The sequence below is a fragment of the Macaca thibetana genome, chromosome 5, assembly GCF_024542745.1.
Source record: "Macaca thibetana thibetana isolate TM-01 chromosome 5, ASM2454274v1, whole genome shotgun sequence".
NCBI classification, from domain to species: domain Eukaryota; kingdom Metazoa; phylum Chordata; class Mammalia; order Primates; family Cercopithecidae; genus Macaca; species Macaca thibetana.
Genome location: NC_065582.1, coordinates 29,104,256 through 29,128,683, shown reverse-complemented (window position 1 = coordinate 29,128,683; position 24,428 = coordinate 29,104,256).

The window sequence follows — 24,428 nt, the reverse complement described above, 5'->3', positions numbered from 1 at the left end:
GGAGTGCAGTGGCAGAATCTTGGCTCACTGCAACCTCCACCTCCCAGGTTGAAGTGATTCTCCTGTCTCAGCCACCCGAGTAGCTGGGACTACAGATGTGTGCCACCACGCCCAGCTAATTTTTATATTTTTAGAAGAGACAGGGTTTCACCATGTTGGCCAGGATGATCTCAATCTATTGATCTTGTGATCCGCCCACCTTGGCCTCCCAAAGTGCTGGGATTACAGGTGTGAGCCACCACACCTGGCGTATATACATTTTTATCTGGATATGCAGCTGACACACAAAGGCAGGTAACATATGTTAGCCATTATTTTTATCCTTGGCTTTCCAAATCTTTATTTCTCTCTATTTATAAACTGTTTCTCCTCGTTCCTTGCTGATTCTCTGAGATCTTAATAAATCCATTATCTACATTGCGTGCTAATAAAGAATTTTATCTATTAAACAATAATTGCTTAGATATTTGTACTTACATTTAGATTTTAAAATTAGAGTGTTTGGAGAAGCCACAGTGCTCAGTCAGCCTACATTGCAATGCTATACCATGAGGTATAATGTTTTGTGATGTGTATTTGTCTGTTTTAGTGACTAGTGGGACACAGGTAATAGCTATGTAAGCAATTTTCTTCAGCAAAATTATCTGTTAAGATTCTTTTTTTGTGCATTTGTTATTGAGGTAGAGTGAAAGAGATGGCATGAAACGTAGTAGATTATTTTTTGAAATGTACTATTATGTATATAAATTCTTAATGAAAAAGGTATGTATTTGAAATAAAAGAAAGGCACTTTCACACTTTTCTTTCTGTACATCAAAAGAGACAGAAGTTCTAAAACTGAATCACCTTAGCTGGAGCTACACAGAGGCTTAACTTGAGAAGTTTCCATCTTCAACATTTGGAATACACACCATAAATTCTCTATAAGCATATAGTTCTTCCACATCAGTGATATCACTTGCTTTTTATCTTCAGAGTGTCATTTTTAAAACTTGAAGTGAAAGACCATTTCGTACGTTTTAGTCTTCATAAACTTAGAACTCGGGCATAAGATATTTTAGCATTAAAGTTCCAAGTGGTCATAGAGTCAACACATAAAAAACTGTATAACTAAAAGTGGTATTTTATGAGTTTAAAGGCATTTACTTGCCTTTGATATAAATTATAAATTTTTTATTCCTCAGGACATACATCACAAAATAAAATATAGAGTTTTTTTTAACGAGACCTGTAAGTCAAATTATATAAGACTGGATTTTGAAAGCAATGAAGTGAGAAATGATTTAATCTATACCTCGAATTTTACTGTACATATTGAATAACTGAATTATATAGATTGAAATATTAGTGTGGAAATATTGTTGAAAAAATATGAAATAGTTTCATTTTGGAAAACATAAACAGGTATTATTTGAAGTGTGAGATTTCCAAGAAAGCAAAATAATGTTTAATATTTTATTATGCCATTAAAATTTTTCTCACTAAAAATATTTACTATTACTTTCCCCTAAAGGTAAGTTTTACAAAACTAATTTCATTAGTGTAGCTATATTATACAGAATAATTTGCAAATGAAGAAAATCATATTAATTTAAAGCATAAGAAACATTTTGGTAATTTATAACATCATTGTAAAATAAAGGATATCTGGATATATAGAAACCAAATTCCATTTTTATTTTTTGTTTAAAAATTTAAACATCATCTTTGATAATAAGTAATTAAAATATTACACAATATGAAATCATGTTCATAGTCATGAGATAACTTTGCAGATATTTTGCTGGCAGTTTATTCCTAAGAATAAGACTGAGATTCCAATTGCAGCTTTGCCACACTTGCTTTAGAGACCATGGTTAAATTATACAACTTAGTCTTTCTATTGGCAAAAAGGTTCTATGCCTGAGGCTTAATCTTGACTCTTGTTGATAGAAGCTAAGAAATGTTGGAAAGGAAAGTAACTCTGGATTATATGGGCCTCCCTTTTGACACATGTTATGAAGGATAGAGATATTTGTAAAATACTAGTGAGAATCATGGACTGAATCTTCTTATGTGAGCCAGAATTTGTCTTTACCATTTAAGCTATGAGAGCATAGAAATATAAAATTCGTAATAATAGCGATAACACATTATGCAGCTTTTTAGATTATACAGTTTCTTTCTTCCTAAGTGATCAAATATTTGAAAACCTTTATATTATTGGAAACAAATTGAAATTCATGGAGAAGTTGTAAAGAGTCTATAGGGGTGTTTAAAAATCCACAGTGAGTGAGTTAATAGTAAGCTGAATCTAAAACATCAATCTCTTCCTGAATTTCAGTTCAGGACACATTTCAGTGAAATATCCCGACACTTGGCATTATGGAAAGTCCTTGGAAAAATATCTTTAAGATCCTACATGTATCTTTTTCATTATTTTTATAAATTTCATTACCCCTTCAAAAGAGGGAACAAGTATCCTTCCAATTATTTCAAATACGTATAAGTTAAATAGCAATGTATGCCTAATACTATTTAATCAGCACATTATTTATTTTTATTTTCTTTTGAAAAATATATTGAAAAAATAACAATGAAAATTGTTATGAGTTTATTCTGGTATACAACAACAATAAAATTTAGAACTTCTTTCTGAATGGGTATTTTTATTTTTAATTAAAATATTATATAGGATTTATTTTACATAAAAGTTACATAAACTTTTATATAAATATTGTTGACTAATATTTCAAGCAACAAAATGCCATAAACTATAATAAGTTATAAGGATCAACAATGACAGTATTATTTTCTTTTACCCAGAAGACCACTTCATGAATACCTTAGAAAAAGCACTTTTCAGTAACGATTGTCATATTGAGGTGGAATTATTAAGAGTCCTGGCCGGGCTTGGTGGCTCACGCCTGTAATCCTGGCACTTTGGGAGTCCAAGGCAGGAGGATAACAAGGTCAGGAGTTCGAGACCAACCTGGCCAATATGGTGAAACCCCATCTCTACTAAAATTACAAAAATTAGCGGGGTATGGTGACACATGCCTGTAGCCCCAGCTACTCGGGAGGCAGAGACAGGTGAATCACTTGATCCCAGGAGGCAGAAGTTGCAGTGAGCCAAGATTGCGCCACTGCACTCCAGCCTAGGTGACAGAACAAGACTCTGTCTCAAAAAAAAAAAAAAAAAGAGTCCCTTCCCATGTTTGTTCAGAAATAGATGTTTTTCAAAGTAATTTGTAGACAATATAACTGGAATTTTTCATCCTAAACAAGATCTTCTAATTGTTTCCTCCAAGTACTTTCTAATAAAATATACATATATTGATATATTTTTGTCACAGAAGTACACATAGCAAGCAGATGGAGCTCTTAATATATTAGCATTTAGCTAATACTTCTTCTATCCCTCATTTAATTTTTAAATCTCTTCTAGAAGTATACTTCAAAATTGACTTTTGAAATTTCATATGCTGCAAATTCTCTCTACTACAATGTTTTTGCTAAGTACAAATTGTTTCATTCCATATGTCAAAGCATAAAAAATCTGGAAAAATGTTTTAAAATAATTTTTCAGTGCACTAATTCTTCCTGCTTTGAGTTCACTGATTTTTGTCTTTGGCAATACAACTCTAGAGGTAAATGGATGCTCTAAATGAGTGAAAAGGATACATTTTCTAGCCCATATAGTGTTTCTTGAAAAGCAATTTTTCCTAGGCATAAAAATATTTATTGCCTTTTTAATAAAAATAAATATAAATAAATGTATTTTAGAGAATTTTTATAGAAACATATTAAATATTTGCAGAATACAGAGTATACTGAAGTGGGTATATATGCTTCCTTGTAATTTCTACCAAACAGGTTAAGGGTTTAGTATCATTCAAAGATAACTGAACAACATCAATTACAAGAGTCACATTTAAATGTAAGGTCTAGTTACCTCTAATTTGTAATAAATATAATAATAAAGAAAGAATCATTTAAAGTCTACTGATAATCAGACTTAAAATCTTTGCTCACTTTAACAATTGAGCAAAGTGGAAGTAGTACTGAAATTAACATAGCATTATATATTTGCTGAACTTGGTTCTAGATAAATGGTTTGAAATATCTAAATGTATTTTAATACTTAGGTTGCCCATACATAGCTACTTAATGTATGAAAAACCTCTTTAAAACATATGTTTTCTCTCTTCTTTCTTGTTGAATTATTCCCTACTCTCCATAGTCATATGAATTTCAGATCATATGTTTTTCTCCTTCCGTGAACTTAGCCTTTATGAAGTTCTTACAAAATCACTTTGCCTGGTTGTTATCTAACTTGTTATTTGACTTCCTCAAACATGCCAAAATTCTTTCTACCTGCTGTCTTTGTTTTAGCTGCCATCACTGCTTGCTCTCCCCTGGCGTCTACATTCATCTTTACCTGGCTGCTCCTTGTCACCCAGGTTTCAACTTACATATTATTATTTAAAGATGATTTTTCTTGTATATCTAAGCAAAATAGCTACCCAGTCCCTGCCATCACAACCATTACTCCGATGTATTTTTACTTATTTCAGACATTGTGTTATTTGATTTTGCTTAACATCCTCCCTAGACTCATGAGTGTGAAGGCATTATTTGACTGGTTGAATGCTGTTGTCTAGTGTATACAGCATCTGGATATTCAATCAATGCTTGCTGAAAGAATACCTAAAAGTCAAAAAAATGAGCAAATTAATGAATTAATGAATAGAAATATGCCTTGTTTATCAGATTGTAGTTATAAAACTATAATTATCACTGCTGAGAATTTTGAAGAAAAGAAATCTATAGGAGAAATATGAAGTGGTACAAGTTGTTTCAAGGGTAATTTCCAACACTTACTAAAAGTTAAAAAGTACATATTTTTATTTCTTGTAATGAAACTATAGAAAATAATTTAAAGGAGAAAATCATTAACATTTACAAATTCTTCTAATATTCATATCATTAATCAAAATTTATTAAAAAATATAACCATTAGAGAAAATACATTCATGCATGTATGCATTAATTTATTCAACTTTTTAATATATTTGTAGAATTTTTTTTTGGCAGATGCAGGTCTGGTACTTGGACTACCTAAAAGAGAAAAGGATGACTGTCCTCATGATACTTACATTCTAGCAGAAAAAAAATTTCTGTCTTCTATTAGAATGTAAGTATCACGAGGACAGACATCCAAGAATAAATATAAAAGCTTGGTAAATGGATCTGAATTCCAGTGAAAAAAGATAGCTATGTTCATTTAAGGTGATTGTGAAGCTTCCTTAAGAGAAAAGTGTTGACCCAAAAGACCATCTGAGTTTCTCAGGCTGAAAGAAGAGATTCTGAAGCAAGAATGTGTCTGGCATGTCCAATCCAAGATAAACGAAATTCTCAAGAAAATCTGAGGCTAAATATACTATGAAAGACAGTATTCCATTGTTCTAATTTACATAAGACAGGACTTATAAAGAAATATACAAGAGTAAATGTAAGAGCAATTAAGGAAATATTTACCAAAAATTTATGATAAAAGGCAAAATAAAATTGCTATATTTTATATGAAAATTTCATGGATATAGAACCACTATTAGGTATATTCTGGTAATACATTCAAGCTGTAAAATGTTAAAGCACTCATGAATGAGTACAAGATAAAATAAAAATATGTTATAAATAAATCAGAAGGTTCATTAATGAAAGCTATATGTATCCAAAAATGATATTTCTCAAACATTCTATGGACAGTCAAGAGGAATTATAGTATAAATGCAATATGAACATGTTCTTGGATTGATTTTCAAGGATTTAGACTACAACTTCCTAAAATTCTCTATGAATCAACAACTCAAACACCTGTTTCTTACATAGTGAAAACTAAACAAAAAGTATGAACCAAATGATAATAGATGGAATGCCCTCCTTTGTAAATTTTTATTAAGAAGATTTCAGATATTTCTCATACCTTTACTCATTCTTCTCTGAATGACATTAGGTATTTGGTGAATTTGGAAATGAATATTTGAATTATAAAATGTTAATAAAAGCACTCATCAATAAGTAAAGGATAAAATGTAAATATAATAGAATAAGTTCATTCACAAAAGTGATATTTAATATGCAAAGCTATATTTAAAATTTAGCCAATGAAATTACATTTACTTTCATAGTTCCCCCTTTGTCAGTAATCTTTGCCAGTAAGGAATAAGCCTTTATTTCTAATAAAATGGCTGAAATATAAACAAGTAATGTAAAATAAATAATTGTTGGCCTTTACCTTATTCTTTATTTCTCCAATTTTTCAAAATCAAAGTATGAGAAAGGGCCACCATTAATTGAGGACTTTCTCAGTGATTACAAATCTGTGTTTATCTGAAATAAGAGGATATAAAATCATAAGAGTGGAATTTCGGGTGCTAAATATATATGAAGAGAAGAGTTTGTGCAGCCCAGATCCGTGACTCATTCCCTGGGCTTGTGAACCTTCAGCCTGCTTTCTACTTTGCAGCTTGGAGGCCAGATGGGTTTTTCAGTTGTGCAGTGTTTTTAGTGCTATGGCTTGAATATAAAACTTTAGATGTCATAGAGTGACTTCAGCTTATGGCGGTTATATCCACAAGAGGATGGATACTTCAGGAGCATGCCCTGGGCCTTCAAGGAGTAACTCATAAGCCTCACCTAACTTTTTACTTCAGAAGATAGAAGCAACTGAGTTAGAAAGGTCAACACGTGGCCTAAGAGAAGAGAAAAATTACCTAATAAGCAATGAAAGATAGGCTTAAGCAATACCTCTAAGCCTCAATGTTCTTAAGCCTAAAAGTGGGATGACCACACAAGATGTGGTCCCTGGCAAGCAGTCTCCAAGCCACAGTGTGGACTGTTTACAAGTCATGGGCCTGCCCAGGTACAGACACTGTCAAGTTCTGGCTACACTTTTCCTAAATAGGGTGACATGGAAAAGTTAATTGTGTAGAAAATAGTCTTTCTTGTCTTTTAGGATTTCATGTGCTGAACAGTATTTTCAGGCTTTAAGCTAAAGGCGCTGGGTTCTGTGGATGCTAGAGAGCATTTGTGATGCTCTATCTTTAACGTTTCAGTGCCTGGCATAGATCATTGCTGCGAATTCTTGTTCAAGTCTTGTTCAAGTTTCAGTTCATTGTTTAAGTTTTGAACTGCCTTTACCTCTAGGAGAAAGAGGTAAGGAGGAGCTAGCAAACCTTCGTTTATATGGCTTTATACAGGCTAAAATACATCCCTTATCAAGAACTTCATTTGGCTCTGGATTTTTAAATTATATGAGCTCTGATTACAACCTCTTTTTCTTTTCGGTACTGAATATTGGTCTCACCTATAAAATACAGTATATTTTATCAATTAATAAATAAAAAGAAAATCAGCAAGCCTTATTTTAAAGGGAATATTTCTATTTATTAGTTAAGACAAACAACCTGGCAACATTTTCACAATTCCAAAGTGCAAATGTAACATTCAAAGTTTTTGTTACTAGGAATCAGCTATACTCAGGAAACAAAAGAGAAATTAGGCTGGTTAAAACAATAAATGAGAAGAAATGGAGGCAAAATAAAAAACAATAGGCTAATTAAATAGCAGAGGAAGAAATACAAGCCGTAGAAGAAATCTGAGTTCTTAGAAGACAAACTCAATAAATATAAGGGAAAATGTCTTCTACTTTTTCTAATAGAAAGCCAGTTATCAATCAAATCACCACTTTCTTTTTGCTTTTTTTTTTTTTTTTGACTTTCTTTTTGCTTTGTTTTGTTTTTTTTGACTTTTTTTCTGACTTTTTTTTTTTTACTTTCTTTTTGCTTTGTTTTCTGAAATTTCACTATTATGTATGTATAAAAATGTATATTTCATGTCTCCAGGAATAAAAGGATATAAGGAATATGGTGAGGAAACAAGTTGAAAGAGATCATTAGGAAACAGAGAGCTTTACTGTTGTTAGATGGCAATGAATAACAGATCAAACAAAAATTATATTTCAGAGAGCAGCAGGAAGTAACAGCCTGGAGCCCCAAACCAAAACCAAGAGCTAGAAGATGAGAGTTTGTATTTAGGAATCAGGAAAGTATTACCAGACAGTGTCTTATAACTAAAAGTAGGGAATCCATAGTGATGGTAACTGGGAAGCATACTTTAAATATTATGGTGTCTTTGTTAAGTAGATACATAATAGGTAGACACACTGGAGAATTAATATGTTGCTCTGTGAGTTTCAAGGAACACGGCCATTGTAAGTAGGACATAATTATTATCTGTGCTCCAAATAAAGATGCCCAGAAATCTGTGGAATTAGAAACCCAAGGCACAGTATATGAGACACACTAAAACAGAATGAAAATGATTGAGTTTTTCCTTTGTTTAGGTAGGGAGCCAAATGGAAGTATAACGCCTCGGTGGGATTATTCACCTCAAGACTCCTAAAGTGATTTTTTTGTTTAAAAGACCCAACATGAGTCTTTGACAAAATATCTTAAATTAGTTTCCTTCTGCTTATTGGAAACTCTAGAGAGATGCACCCTAAAGATTCATGTTTCACCATGTTGGCCAAGCTGGTCTTGAAATCCTGACCTCATGATCCACCTGCCTTGGCCTCCCAAAGTGCTGGGATTACAGGCATAAGCCAAGATACAAAAACTTAGCTGTGCACGGTGGCGCATGCCTGTAATCCCAGCTACTCAGGAGGCTGGGGCAGGAGAATCACTTGAACCCGGGAGGCGGAGGTTGCAGTGAGCTGAGATCGCGCCACTGCACTCCAGCCTGGGCAACAGAGAAAGACTCCATCTCAAAATAAATAAATAAATAAATAAAGCTTCACATTAATGTGGACAGTTTTAGGCAAACTCTCCAAAGTTGTCACTTACTAAAAATAATTTTACTTTAATTCTTGAAAGCCATTTTTACTGGTTATAGAATTCAAGACTTGAATTTCTTTTTTTTTTTTCCACCTGTTGAAAGTATCTTCCCACTATCTTTTGTCTTCTGTTTTTCCTAATAGAAAGCCAGTTATCAGTCAAATCACCACTTCTTTGAAGATAACTTTTATTTATTTCTTTTGCCTTTTTATAACTTTCTTACTGCTTTGTTTTCTGAAATTTCACTATTACATATGTGTAAAAAACGTATATGTAGATGCATGTCTTTCTTTAGGTCTGAGAAATTTTCAACCATTTTCTCTTGAATTATTATATCATTTAGTTTTCCATCGCTTTCTGTATCTATAATACAGCAATGACAGAAATAAATAAATATACATATATACACATATAGATTAACATAAAATTCATAAAATAATATTGTATGCTTAAAAGGTATATGCAGTGAATTCAAATATAAAAAGGATAATATATTAGTAGGAAGCAGAGGCATACGAAGTTAATGTATTCTAAGTGTATTGCATTATTCAAAACAAGAATGTAATTTTTTCATTAAAATGCACTTGGATAAGTCAAAAGAAGAAGAAACCAGACAAGTTAAACTCACTGGGAGTATATTAGAAATGCAAATGGATTGGCCAGAAAACCATGAAAAGCAAAATGAAGGCAGGTGTTCAATTCCAGCAAATGATACCAGCCCTACATTCTTAGAGAAAGAAAAAGGAAACAGATTTACACAGCAGGGTAAACTTAACCTAGCTATTTAAAGACACTGGGTGTAGCAAAGAGAAATCAGTTCTAGAGGTTTATCCCATTGGTTCCCCTCCTCCCCGCCAAAAAAATGACATAGCTGAAAGCAATGCTGGAACAGTCAAAAATACAGAAAAGACAGAGTTTTGTGATGTGCCTGGCAACACTATGGGTGGTAATTTCAATCCTGTAGAAACTACAAAAGTAAATTCAGTTAGGAAGTTTGTTGAGGGAAACTCTCCAGTTGATCAAAGTTGTAGGTTAGAGTAAACTGTTCCCTAGAAGGTAAGCTTTAAAGGTCTAAATCACTGCATAAAAAGTGGCAGTGGAAACATCCACTGGGTCTTAGAATTTAAAAAATAAAAATAAAAAGTGACTTACTCACAAGAGTGTGTAGGCTAAGATACTAGCTGTACTAGCTGGAGACCACTCTCACTGTAATATAAGGTGCCAGAAACACGGGGCTCAGAAAAAAAAATGGAAGTTAAATTCTGAATATACTGGATATAAAACAAAAGTATGTAGAATTATTATTTCTGCTAACTGGTGCTTTGCCAACATGACAAATTTCTAAACTTTGTAGAAAAGGCAGCTATGATTCATCTGCATAGATGGGATCTCCCCACAGATGTTTGTACTTGCCTGGTACAAAATTAGCATGCTGTTGACAGATTTATCAAAATAAGTTTAATTCAGAGGTTGTATAGTCTTGACAACTTCTATCAACTGATTGTCATGCCAATGAGTCTGAGAGAAAGTTTTTCTTCTCTCAGACATCAGTGAATTTCTGTCATTATGTACTGTAATATTTATAAGAGTTTGGGGAACATTATTTCACCTGGGATAAGTGCTATCAGGCCTGATTGGTTAATACATTGCTTCCCTAAATTTTAAAGCTATGAAAAGAGCAAAATAATGAGTTTCCTTTTCTATTTCTGTACTTTATAAATTGAAGTGTATCAGGGACTTGACATTTGACCAATTCAACTTCTAGAAAAATTAGATATTCACAATGCTCTGTTGTGTAACCACCACCTTCAACAGAAAATAAAATTGGGGAGGATAATTTTTTGGACTTTAATATAACTTAAGAAGCTTAACACTTGAGCTTAATCTCAAAGAGAAAAGATGATTTAATTTTGAATGTTAATTACTTTTGAGAGGCACTATAGCATAATTCCTTTTGAGAGACATAATTTTATGCTAAGCAAGAACCAAACTCTTGATCTATTGTGTGGATTTAAACTCAGGAACCATGGTTCCTGCCAGCGGGGCAACCATGGACAAGATGACTAACTATTGCAGAAAATTAGATGCCATTGAGATATAATTCAAAGTATTATTGTGAGAATTAAACGATATTATTTGTAAACTCTTTTGATTACATGCTTGCTATTTCTAGCACCTTTGGACAGTTCACATTGGTCTTTAATTTTGTCCTGGAGTTTGATAATGAAAACAATTTTTACTTGATGAAGACTATTTTTCATTCCTCATTTGTTACATATTTGAATACATTTAAGTGGTTAAAAGTGTGCAAGATGCATTAACAAAAATACTTTAACTATCTCTTAATAACCTTTTCTATTTACCTGTTGCAAAAAAACAATTTGTTTAGCATACATAATTCATGGTTATTTAATTATTGAAGTAATTCACAGCTGTGAGGATAAAATCTCAATTTCCTTGAAATAAAAATTTATACTGACACTTTTTGATTGCTTAACATTTTTCTCTAGCAACAATTAGTCTGTAAACCTCTTTAATCCTGATGCTTATATTCATTTTCCTTTAAACAGCACATACTCTTTGTCCTGTTCCCATAAAGCAAACTTTTTTGCATGCATTAATACAAAAGTTTATCTTATACACTTATTTAATATCTTTACTTGATAAAGATATTTTTACTTTATCAAGTAAAGATATTAAATAAGTAATATTTAATATATAAATCTTTATAACTTACCTGTGCTGTTTTATCTTTATCATACTCATAAAAAATAACTGTCAAAATTGTAAATTGAATATATGATTTCATAATTAAAGGACTATAATACATAAAGCATAGAATACTAAAAGCAAAACTCTGGAAGAATGAGCTTTTGAGTATATATCATCAATTGAATTTGAAAATGGACTCTTTCAATTACAAATTTTAAATTATAGAATTTAGATGTTTTCTATTGTAAGCATAATTAGAATTATTCTTACCAATAAAAACCAAATGCTAGTTGTTCATTTGAATTCTGCTAAATAATTAATGAAGAAAATATAATAGTTGATTTTTTTCAGTTTAAAACGTCTATTCTTATTTATAATCTGTGCCTTAATTTGGGACACCCAAAATACTTGAGTTTCTCTGATTAGAAGAAATTGGCCACAGCCATAGAAGAATTTGTTCTGTTTCCCAAAACTTTATGAGAGTCAGTATGAGAGACTTTTAAAGTGAATTATTTATCTCACCATTTTGCCCTTGATCCAGTGATGAACTGAAATATTGCATTTTCATTAATAACATGACAACGCAGTGAGTTTCAGCTATCCTTTCTTAACCTCTAACAGAATTCACATTTAGAGAGTTTCAAACTCATAGTTGCCTTAAATTTTTGCTGAGTTTTACCTATTCACATATTTATATGGTAGTGCACTTAAGTATATTTTACATACCTGAACTTAATAATGGTCATCCATAAGTTGAATAATTTATTAAAATTAGGATGAGAACAACTGTCTTATGATATGTAGTGCTATGTAAGCTTGCATACTATTTTAGAGTAAATGAAAATGATGGAAAACTATAATACCACAGTCACTTATTTTTCAATTTTATTGATATTTTCAAAGACTTAACTTTTGGTTACATTGATTTTCCCTATTGTTTTCCTATTTGCAGTTTAGTTTATTTCTGTTTGAATTTTTATCATTTATTTTCTTCTTATTTCCTTAGGCTTACATTGCTCTCTCTTCTCTAGTTTCTACATTGGGAGTTTATATTATTTATTTCACATATTTCTGGTATATGCATTCAGTGCTACTTTTTTCTTTTTATGCACTGTGTCCTTGGCATCCCACATATTTTGTTAAGTTCTATTTTCATATTAATTTAACTCAACCATTTCTTAAAAATTTATCCTAAGACTTTTTGACTTACATGTAATTTTGAAGTGTATTCTTTAATTTCCAAATATATTAATATTTTCAGCTTTCTGTTATTAATTTTTAATCAATTATATTCTCAGATCATACTTTGTATGATTTTTACTCTTTATAAATTTGTACAGGTATGTTTTATAGCTCAGAATATGATGTATCTTGATGAAGTTTCCATGTGAGCTTGAAAGGACTCTTTATTTTGCTGTTGGATGGAGTATTCTATAGTTGTCAATTAGATCAAGTTGATTAATAGTTCTTTTTAGGTCATCTATATCCTTATTTTTTTGCCTGTTTGATCTATTAATTATTGACAAGAAGATTTTGAATTTTCTATAACCATGATTTGTTTGGTTCTTATTTCAGCACTATAATTTTTGTTTAACATATCTTGACTTTCTGTTGTTAGACGCATATACTTTTAAAATTGCTGTTTCCTTAGAAAATTAATTTTTTAATCATTATGTAATGCCTTATTTTTTATCCCTGATAGCATTCCTTGGTTTGAAGTCTGATATATTTGAAATAAATATCCCTATGTCAGTTTTATTTTTACTACTATTAGCTTTGTGTATCTCCATTTCTTTACTTTCTAACATGTGGCTTTAAATATTTAAAATGGGTTTCTTATATACTCTGCCTCTCTAAATATATGTATGCACATATGTATGTGTGTGTGTGAGAGCATATTGTGCTTTTTAGCCACTCTGCTAGTCACTATCTTAACATGTACATTTAGGTACTTAAAGTGTTTATTGATATAATTGAATTAATATCTACCATGTTTCTAAAAGTTTTCTAATTATTGTATTAGCTGTGTAGCTATTTTTTTCCTTCTCATTCTTTCCTTCTGCCTTCTCTGGTTTAATTCTGCCTTCTGCCTTCTCAAATTTCATTTAATCTTAAGGATTTTATGAGTCCATTTTATTAATGCTCTTAGCCTATTGAATATATTTATTTTTAAAATAATTTTAGTTGTTCTAATATTTAAAACATATTTTAAACTAATCTAACTGCAACTCCGAGTAACATAATACCTTATCATGTGTAGTACAGATATCTTGTAATGTTGTATTCTCAATTTCTCCTTTACATCCTTTGTGATATTGCTGTCATTTATTTTACTCATCCATTTGCTATAATTATCCAATACATTCTTACTATTTTTACATTAAATAGAGTTTTCTTTTGGAACAGTAATTAGTAATAAAATAAAATATTATATCTGTGTTTATTTATTCTCTGATGCATTTCCTTTCTTTATCAAGTTTCTGACTTATAATGTTTTTCTTCTGCCGAAAGAATGTTTAAAATTTCTTATAGGGAAATAGTACTGGCAGTGAATTTCCTCAGTTTGTATTTGTCTCAGAAAATCTATTTCTGCTTTGCTTTTGATGAATAATTTGAATAAATACAGAATAATAGATTGATAGATTTGTTCTCTGAACACTTTTTTTTATGGTTTTCTTGGGTGATAGTCCTACTAAAATCTCACAAATCACCACTAAATTACTTACTTATGTAAGCAAACACCACCTGTTCCCCCAAAGCCTATGGAAAATTAAATTTAAAAAAGAAGTCTGCTATAATTCTTATGCTTCCTTCTTCCTTGACATCTAAGGTGCTAGCTTTCTCCCTGGTTTCTTTTTAAATTTCCTCATTGTCTTTGGTTTTCTATAATAAATGTGATTTTTATAGGTATGTTCTTTCTTTGCTCTGTTTTGTTTTTGTGTTTCTTTTCTGTTTAGTTCCCTCTAGAGTTTTTTGAATCTGTGGTTTGGTGATTTGGTATCAGTCATTAATTTAAAAAGGTTTTGGCCATTTTAAAAGTCTACACTTATTTCTAACAGCTTTATTGAAATACTGTTTATATAGCATATCATTCACCCATTAGAAGTTTTTAATATGTTCCCAAATATGTTCAACCACCACAAAAGTCATTTTAGAACATTTTTGCCACATAAAAAAAAAATTACATGCCCTTTATCTATTACCCTCTATATTCCCAGCCCGGCCCACATCCCCCAAGCAATCACTCATCTACTTTCTGTCTCTGTAGATTTTCCTATTCTGGACAATTATGAATGAAATTATATGCAATATGATATTTTGTGACTGGCTTATTTCACTTATGATAAGGTTTTGGGCCATTACTACTTTAAGTATTTCTTTCTACATCTTTTTTTTTCTCTTTTCTCCTTATTTTATTCCAATTATTCATATATTATACCTTTTTTTTTGTTTTTTGTTTTTGGTTTTTGTTTTGTTTTGTTTTGTTTTGCAATTGTTCCACTCTGTGTATGGTTTTTGTCTGTTCATTTAGTTTGGGAAGTTTCTGTTGGCATATTTTTAGGCTTAGTGTTACTTTCCTCAGCAATGTAAAATGTACTGATATGCGCAGCAAAATATTCTAGATTCTTATTATAGTGTTTGTTTTCATTGCTAGCATTTCTTTTTTATTATTTATCAGAGTCTTCAAATTTCTGCTATATTACCCATCTGTTCTTGCTTTTTCTCTACATTTTTCCATTAGATACTTCAACATATTAATCAGTTATTTTTAAATATCTGACAATCCAACATCTTTGTCATATCTATGTCTGGTTCTGATGCTTGATTTCTGTTTCCCTTTAGAGTGTTTCCTTTTTCTTGCCTTGTTTGAGGTTTTATGTTAAGGTGGTAGGAGCTGAACTGTGTTTAAAGTTTGCTGTAGCAGGAGATGCAAGAAACTTCAAATTTCGTTTTTGTCCTAGTTTTTATCTCCTCTCTTAACTTTGGGGTTCCTTAAGTAGTCCTTCTTAGAGATAGTCTATATCTTGCAGCTCTTTCAGATATAATCCTGAGGACAGCAACTCTTGGCACACAATAACTGTTTAAATTTCTGCACTAAGAGACAACCAAAATCTTGCATGGCTGCTAGCAGCATAAGGCCTTGTCCCTAGAAAAATTTCAGCTCCCTTTTAAAATGCATAACTACAAAAATACAACACTGTCAGAACTTATTGTTTGCTTTAGCAAACACTTGACAGTAGGCCCCTGCCCCACTGTTTTAGTGTGTTTACTTTTATTGTTGTTATTGTTGTTGTTGCTGTGACAGAATACCCCAGATCGTGTAATTTATCAAGGAAAGAAGTTTATTTGCCTTATGATTCTACAGACTGGGAAGTCCAAGGGCATGGCTATGGCATCTGGCAAGAATCATTCCCTATCAGATAGGTGAAAGGTCAGGAGACAGCTCATGCAAGAGAAAACTCACTTTTATAACACAGCCAATTCCTATATAACAAACCAAGTACCATGATAATAACTTTAATCCATTCATAAGGGCAAAGCCTTCAATATTCAATCACCTTCCAAAGGTCCCACCTCTCAACAATTTTACAATCACAATCAAGTTTCCAACACATGAACTTTTGTTTATCACTTTCAAACTATATCATTTAGCCCCTGGAGGCCAAAATTCATGTCCTTCTCACATTCAGGATACATTTATTCCATCTTAATAGTTCCCAAATCTTAACCCATTCCAGCACCGACTGAAAAGTACAAAGTCTCATCTAAACCAGATATGGGTAAGATTCAAGTCACAATTCATCCCAAGGCAAATTTATCCAGTTCTGAGCCTATAAAATCAAAACAAGTTATCTACCTCCAAAATTCAATGGTAGGGCAGGCACAGGACAGACATTTTCATTTCAAAAGAGAGAAATAGACAAGAAAGGAGGAATTACTGGTCCTGAGAAAGTCCAAAACAAACAGGAAAAACAACTTTAAGTTTCTAAGCTGGAGAATAATCTCCCTGACTTCATGTCTAGCATCCTGAGCATGTGAGATGGACCCTGGGCCTCCAAGGTCCTAAAGGGAACCAACTCCCACAGCTTTGTTGGGCTCAGTCCAGGTAGCAGCCCTCACATGTTGGAGTTGTTATAAATAACAGTTTGGTGCTGCCAAAGAAATAGCACTTGAATATAAAATTTTCTTTTTAATTCTCATCAAGTTACTTCTATAAAAAGGTGCGCCCTTACAGATGGAGCCATGGTGAGCACACACTTGGACAAGCGAGGGGAAGGGGTTCTTATCCCTGATGCACGTGGCCCCTGCTGCTGTGTCTTTCCCCTATTGGTTAGGGTTAGATGGCACAGGCTAAACTAATTCTAATTGGCTAAAGAGAGTGATAGGGTGAGTGGTTTGGTGGGAAAAATGGTTATGACAGAGCAGGTAATCGAATGAGTCAGGGTGGAGCAGGTAATCAGAATGAGTCAGGGTGGAGCAGGTAATCAGAATGAGTCAGGGTGGAGCAGGTAATCAGAATGAGTCAGGGTGGAGCAGGTAATCAGAATGAGTCAGGGTGGAGCAGGTAATCAGAATGAGTCAGGGTGGAGTAGTTAATCAGCATGAGTCAGGGTGGAGTAGGTAATCAAAAAAGGTTGCTTTATGAGGAAGTTAGGTTTAAAAGTAGAAGGCAAAGAATTGAACACACTGACATATTGATTCTTTGAAAAGAAATTTAGAACTCATATCTAACAGAGTCTCATCTGTGTAGTTATCCTAGTTAGTGCTACAGTTCTGTGGTCTCAGGGGCTACACATGGCTCCATTAGGCATTGCCTTAGTTGGGACTCTTTGGCAGCTGTGCCCCTGCAGTGAATCTCTGTCTGGGTCTCCAGGTGATTTGAGACATCCTTTGAAACCTAGGAGGAAGTAGTCATGCCCCTACAGCTCTTACATTCTGCAGGTCTAATAGACTTAACACTATGTGGCCACAACAAAGGCTTACCACTTGTACCTTCCATGGTGGCAGCATAACTCACAACTGGGGCTGCTTGGGCCACAGAAGGTGTGGCTGAGAGGAGATGTGCTGGAATGCGGGGAGCAAATTGCCAAGCAGGCTATGGGCAGTGATCTGTGAGGGGCACCCTTGGCCCATCTCATGAATCAATTCTGCTGTCATAGAGCTCTGGGTCTGAGATGGGTGGGGAAGCCTCAAAGGTCTCTGAAATGCCTTCAGGGTCTTTCTTCCATTGTCTTAATAAATAGCACCTGGCTTCCTTCAATCCGTATTAATCTGCTTAACAAATAGTCTGTTGGCTACACCTTTAGTATTCTCTCTTAAACATCTCTTTTTACTCTGCACATGGCCAGAATGCAAATTTTCCAAATATTTTCATTCTGCTTCTTTTTTAAGTATAAATTCTATTTTTAAGGAATTTATTTGCTCTCACATCTCACAGTAGGTGTGCATAAGTAGCCATACAGCAGACTAAATTTTTTGCTTATCAGATATTTATTTCATCCAGTATTTTAGTTCATCACTCTTAAATTCTGCCTTTTGTAAAGCCCTTGGGCACGCATATAGTTCAGCCAAGATCTTTGCTACTGTGTAGCAAAAATGGCCTTTGCTCCAGGTTCCAATATCTGTTTCTTTAGTTCCATCTGAGATTTCATCAGAATGGCCTTTGCTGTCTATTTCCACCAACACTGTGCTCATGACAACTTAAGTAATCTTTAAGAAAATTCAGACTTACCTTCTAGCATTTGTCTTTTTTGATGCTTCACTACAATTCCTCTTAACATTCTATTTATGACAAAACAAGATTTTTCTAGCTTCCCTTTCAAATCTTCAAGCCTCTACCCAACTCAGTTCCAAAATTGCTCCTTCATTTTCAGGTATTTGTTAAAGACACAACGCTGCTCCTGTTATTAATGTTTTGTTAGTTTGTTTTCTGTTTCTATAACATAATGCAGAGACTGGAAATATTATATGAAAAATACGTTTATTCAACTCACAGTTCTAGATGCGGGAGGTCCAAGAATATAGTGCTGCATTTGGAGAGGATCATCTCATGGAGAACAGGTGAAAGGTCAGGAGAGCACAGGAGAGAAAGCTCACTTTTATAACAAAGCTACTCTCTCTATAACTAACCTACTCCTCCAATAACTAACCCACTCCTGAGATAACAGTATTAATCTGTTAATGAGGGAAGAGGCCTCACGCATGACTCAATCACCTCCCAAAATTACGTATCAACAGTTTGTAGAAAATGAGATAACAATTTCTGATTCCTCCCCTGCATTCTGAATGAAAAATATCCCAAAAAGTTGATAGTTTCTTCAGTGCTTACCCCTTTTATCTTGGAGGAAAGACATGCTATGAAATGAAGAGAATGTAAATTTCACACATGCCAGCCTACTACTGCTTAGGACTTAATTAGAACTATAAGAATACTGAACTTTTAGGGGGCACATTAAATGCTAGCATCTCCTTTTCTTACAACCCTTAGTAAAAATGTCTTAAAATTGTAAATATGTATCTTTTCCAACTCTGTCGTGTCTTTCTCAAAGAATTGAGAAGCCATTTCTTTGAAATATAATCACTGAAAAGAATAAAATCTCTATTTCCCAGTCACTATAGAAGAATAGAATCCTAATTTCTGTATCTACCAGGTAGCAAAATATGTCAGTCTAATCAAATTTAAACTGACCAAGCCTTTGTAATTTTTCGGTTTTCTTACTTTACTGAGCCGCCTCTTGTCTTCTCCCTCATTCTCCCTTTAGAACACCCAGTCACCTCTGCATCAATCAGAATGAACCTTAGCTTTTTTCCTACTGTCAGTAGTCACTGCATGTATTATGATGTCACTATTTTAACTGTCTTTCTGTGTTTATTTTTGACAATCCACTGCTTTATCCTAAAGCCCAGTTTGTGTGGTACTGAGGTAAATGGAGAATATTCATTAAAGATTTCTTTCAATTAACAAATTGAGAATAGGAATCAGATTGAAAGAAATCTTCTTCTTTTATAGAACAGTGTCTAAAACTTTTCTCCTGATATGCCAATTAGGATATAAGACACTGTCTTTAGACACTATCATTTTTATAGACAGAGGTCAATGTTTCAAGTTCTTAGAGGAAATAATCATGATCATTATTTGAATCCTCATAAGATCTTGCCAATGGCATCTCTGAAGGATTACATACATTTTATTTCCTTAGAGGAATTTTTATGGTTACACCCTAGCTGTCATTGCCCTCCTGCAAACGGTTCACTGATCATTCCCAGTGTTTCATTTTATGCTGTTTGAAACCAATCACAAAGAAGTTTCTGTTTTCAATGATACTGCTTTCTACTTTCCATCCCAAACTATTTTTTTGTAGACATTTATGTCTTTCATATCTACCAGTTTTACCAGTTTTGACATGTATTCGAGATAGGAATTAATGTTATTACCACCCAAACATATTTCAGTAGTTATGTCATACAGTGTACTATGCAATGATTCTTTTACAAATGGCTGCATAGACACATAAAAAAATCAACATCTAGTACATTTGGAATAGACCCATTCTTTTGGCTTAGAGTCTGAAAAATTTTGAGAAATTTCTCTTTTTGTTCAGGTAAAAAATAGTTAATGGATTTCTTTTGCAGACGAGTCATTTAGTAGAGAACTTTTCTTGAGACATTCAAATATGTTGACAATCATATTTGAGTAATTCTGTGAGAATGAGGATGTTTGTATTGATTTACTTTCCCTGGTTGAATCTGAATTCTTTCTGAATGAAGAGCTGTGTCTCTGAATGCTGTCTATGGGTTCCATTGCTTTTTATAATCCATTTAATTGGTATTTTATATTTTACCAGGCCCAGTTAGGTTTATTCTAGCCAGAAGCTAGACCTGTATCTATTTGCTTTTAGTAGACCAGTTAAAATTTTGTATTCCTTTTTACATTATTCATGATCTTCTGTATATCTCTTTTGCATGTAAATTTCACAATTTTTCTTTACTATATGAACATTTTTGATAAATGCAATCTAAATTACAGAATGAATAATTAATTCTCTATATTCCCAAAGATGATCTGAGTGTAACATAGTAAATTTGTACATTCAATCACTCTTTACAAAAGACCCCTAACATTAGATATTTTTGGTCATGAATGATAGCTCATCAGCTATCTAAGAGCATGGTCACAAATTTTCTTAAGTCATTGGTAAAATATAGAGTTATATAGATTTATATTAATATAGATTTCAGTCATAATGATGTTTAAAATTTTTTCCTACTGTAGGTTTCTTTCCAAACTCTCTAACAACACCAGTGGTCCACCATGGCACCTTTGTATTTATTTAGTGGTGGGCTACTCTGAAAATGTTAGGCAACAGAGCAAAAGCATTATGAAGCCAAAGGGAAAATAATAAATACAGAATGTGCACCATATACAGCCTTCTACTGAATCCTCAACAAGTAGCCTTGTGCCTGATATGGTTTGACTGTGTCCCCACCCAAATCTCATTTTGAATTCCCACGTGTTGTGGGAGGGACCCAGTGAGAGGTAACTGAATCATGGGGGCACTTCTTTCCCATGGTGTTCTCATGATGGTAGGTGGGTCTCATGAGATCTAATAATTCCATAAGGGGGAGTTTCACTGCACAAGCTCTCTTTGCACTTGCTGTCATCCATGTAAGACGTGACTTGCTCCTCCTTGCCTTCCACCATGATTGTGAGGCTTCCACAGCAACATGGAACTGTAAGTCCAATTAAACCTTTTTTTTTTTTTTTTTTGGTACATTTCCCAGTCTTGGGTATATCTTTATTGGCAGTGTGAAACAGACTAATACAGCAAATTGGTACCAATAGAGTGGGGTGTTGCTGAAAAGATACCTGAAAATATGCAAACAACTTTGGAACTGGATAACAGGCAGAGGTTGGAACAGTTTGGAGGACTTGGAAAAAGACAGGAATATGTGGGAAAGTTTGGAACTTCCTAGAGACTTGTGGAATGACTTTGACCAAAAGCCTGATAGTGATATAGACGATATGGTCTGGGCTGAGGTAGTTGCAGATGGAGATGAGGTAATTGTTGGGAATTGGAGCAAAGGTGACTTTTGTTATGTTTTAGCAAAGACACTGGCAGCATTTCGCCCCTGCCCTAGAGATTTCTGGAACTTTAAACTGGAGAGAGATGGTTTAGGGTATCTGGCAGAAGAAATTTTTAAGAGGCAAAGCATTTAAGAGGTGACTTGGATGCTGTTAAAGGCATTCAGTTTTACAAGGGAAACAGCATAAAAGTTCAAAAAATGTGCAGCCTAACAATGTGATAGAAAGGAAAACCCTTTTTCTGAGGAGAAATGTAAGCTGGCTGCAGAAATTTGCAAAAGTAATGAGAAGCCAAATGTTAATCCCCAAGACAATTGGAAAAATGTCTCCAGGGCCTGTCAGAGATCTTTACGGCAGCCCCTACTATGACAGGCCCAGAGGTCTAGGAGGAAAAGGTGGTTTTGTGGGCTGAGCCCAGGGTCCCCATGCTGTGTGCAGCCTTGGGACTTGGTGCCCTACATCCCAGCCTCTCCAGCCATGTATGAAAGGGGTGAATGTAGAGTTCAGGTCATGGCTTCAGAGGGTGCAAACCTCAAGCCTTGGCAGCTTCCATGTGGTGCTTAGCCTGTGAGTGCACAAATGTCAAGAGTTTGGAAATTTCTGCCTAGATTTCTGAAGACATATGGAAAAACCTGGATTTCCAGGCAGAAGTTTGCTGCAGGGACAGGACTGTCATGGAGACCTCTTCTAGGGCAGTGTGGAAGGGAAATGTGGGGGCTCTGACATTAGGTGAAGAGTCCCTACCTGGGAACTGCCTAGTGGAGCTGTGAGAAGAGGGCCACCACCCTCCAGACGCCAGAATGGTAGATCCACTGACAGCTTACACTAAACACGTGAAAAAGCAGCAGGCACTCCACACTAGCCCGTGAAAGCAACTGGGAGGAAGGCTATTCCCTGCAAAGCCACAGGGGTGGAGCTGTCCAAGACCTTGGGAACCCACCTCTTGCATCAGCATGACCTGGACATGAGACACAGAGTAAAAAGAGATTTTTTTACAAAAATTTGCCCCACTGGATTTCAGACTTGCATGGGGCCTGTAGTCCCTTTGTTTTGGCCAATTTCTCCCATTTGGAATGACTGTATTTACCCAATGCCTGTATCCCAACTGTATCTAGGAAGTAACTAACCCTGCTTTTGATTTTACAGGCTCATAGGTGGAAAGGACTTGCCTTGTCTCAGATGAGATTTTTGACTGCAGACTTTTCAGTTAATGTTGAAATGAGTTAAGATTTGGGGGACTGTTGGGAAGGCATGATTGGTTTTGAAATTTGAGGACATGAGATTTAGGAGAGGCCAGGGATGGAAAGATATGGTTTGGCTATGTCCCCACCCGAATCTCATCCTAAATTTCCATGTGTTGTGGGAGGGACCTGGTGGGAGGTAACTGGATCATGGAGGCAGGTCTTTCCCATAGTGCTCTTGTGGTGGTGGGTGGGTCTCATGAGATCTGATGATATTATAAGGGGCAGCTTCCCTACACAAGTTCTCTTTTTGCTTGCTGCCATCCATGTTAAGACATGGCTTGCTCCTCCTTGCCTTCTGCCATGATCATGAGGCTTCCCCAGCCACGTGGAACTATAAGTCCAATTAAACTTCCTTTTTTTGCGGGGGGGAAATTACCTAGTCTTGGGTGTGTCTTTATCAGCAACATGGAAATGGACCAATACAGTACCTAATATGGAATTTCTTAAAGGAGTAGCTGACTGAAGGAACACATTGATGGTTGAATTTCAAGGTATGCATACATTTAATAAATATTTATTATCAGGTGATAAATATTTGGATATCATTATTGAATTAATTTAGACTAGGATTTCCCAATCCCAATCATATTAACATTTAGTGACAGATAAATCTTTATTGTGGGGGCTGTCCTGTGTTTTGTAAGATGTTTGGTACTATCCCTGGCCTTTATCCACTACATACCAGTAGCACACCTCCTGCCCACTTTGTGACAATCAAAATTGTCTCCAGATGTTACCATATATCCCCGGTAATCAAAATCAACCCCAAGAGAACTACTTATCTAGGATGACCCCATATTATCATAATAATTATGACATAATACATTATAGGGAGTTAAGGAGAAACTCCAGTTAGATTTTTTTTTCAAATTATTATGATTATTATTATTTTTTGAGTCAGGGTCTCACTCTGTTGTCCAGGCTGGAGCACAGTGGCACAATCTTGGCTCACTGCAACCTCCTCCTCCCAGGTTCTAGTGATTTTCCCACCTCAGTCTCCCGAGTATCTGGGACTACAGGCACACACCATCACACCAAGCTGGCTAAGTTTTTGTAGTTTTTTGGTAGAGATGGGGTTTCATCATGTTGGCCAGGCTGGTATCGAACTCCTGACCACAAGTGATCCACCCACCTCAGCCTCCCGAAGTGCTGGGATTACAGGCATGAGCCACCACCCCGGCCTCATTTTTTTTTTCAAATTCTAGTAGAATTCATTCCTAATTATATGCTATGCTTGGTTTTTCTTATTAATAAAAACCCATTAGAAAATTATTTATATTTTTCAAATATTTTATTTAATAAATAATAGTTTCAAATGAGATGATTATGATCTTCATAGTTATTTAATACACCTCCATGTTTCCTATGCAAAAGTAATTTTATATTTTATGATTCTGCTTTGTTTGGCATTAAAATTTTTTAAATCCACCTTAGTTTTAGTAATACCACAGAATATCTGACATTAATTCTGTTCTTAATATGTTTTGTGAGTTTCAATGATTAGTAAAC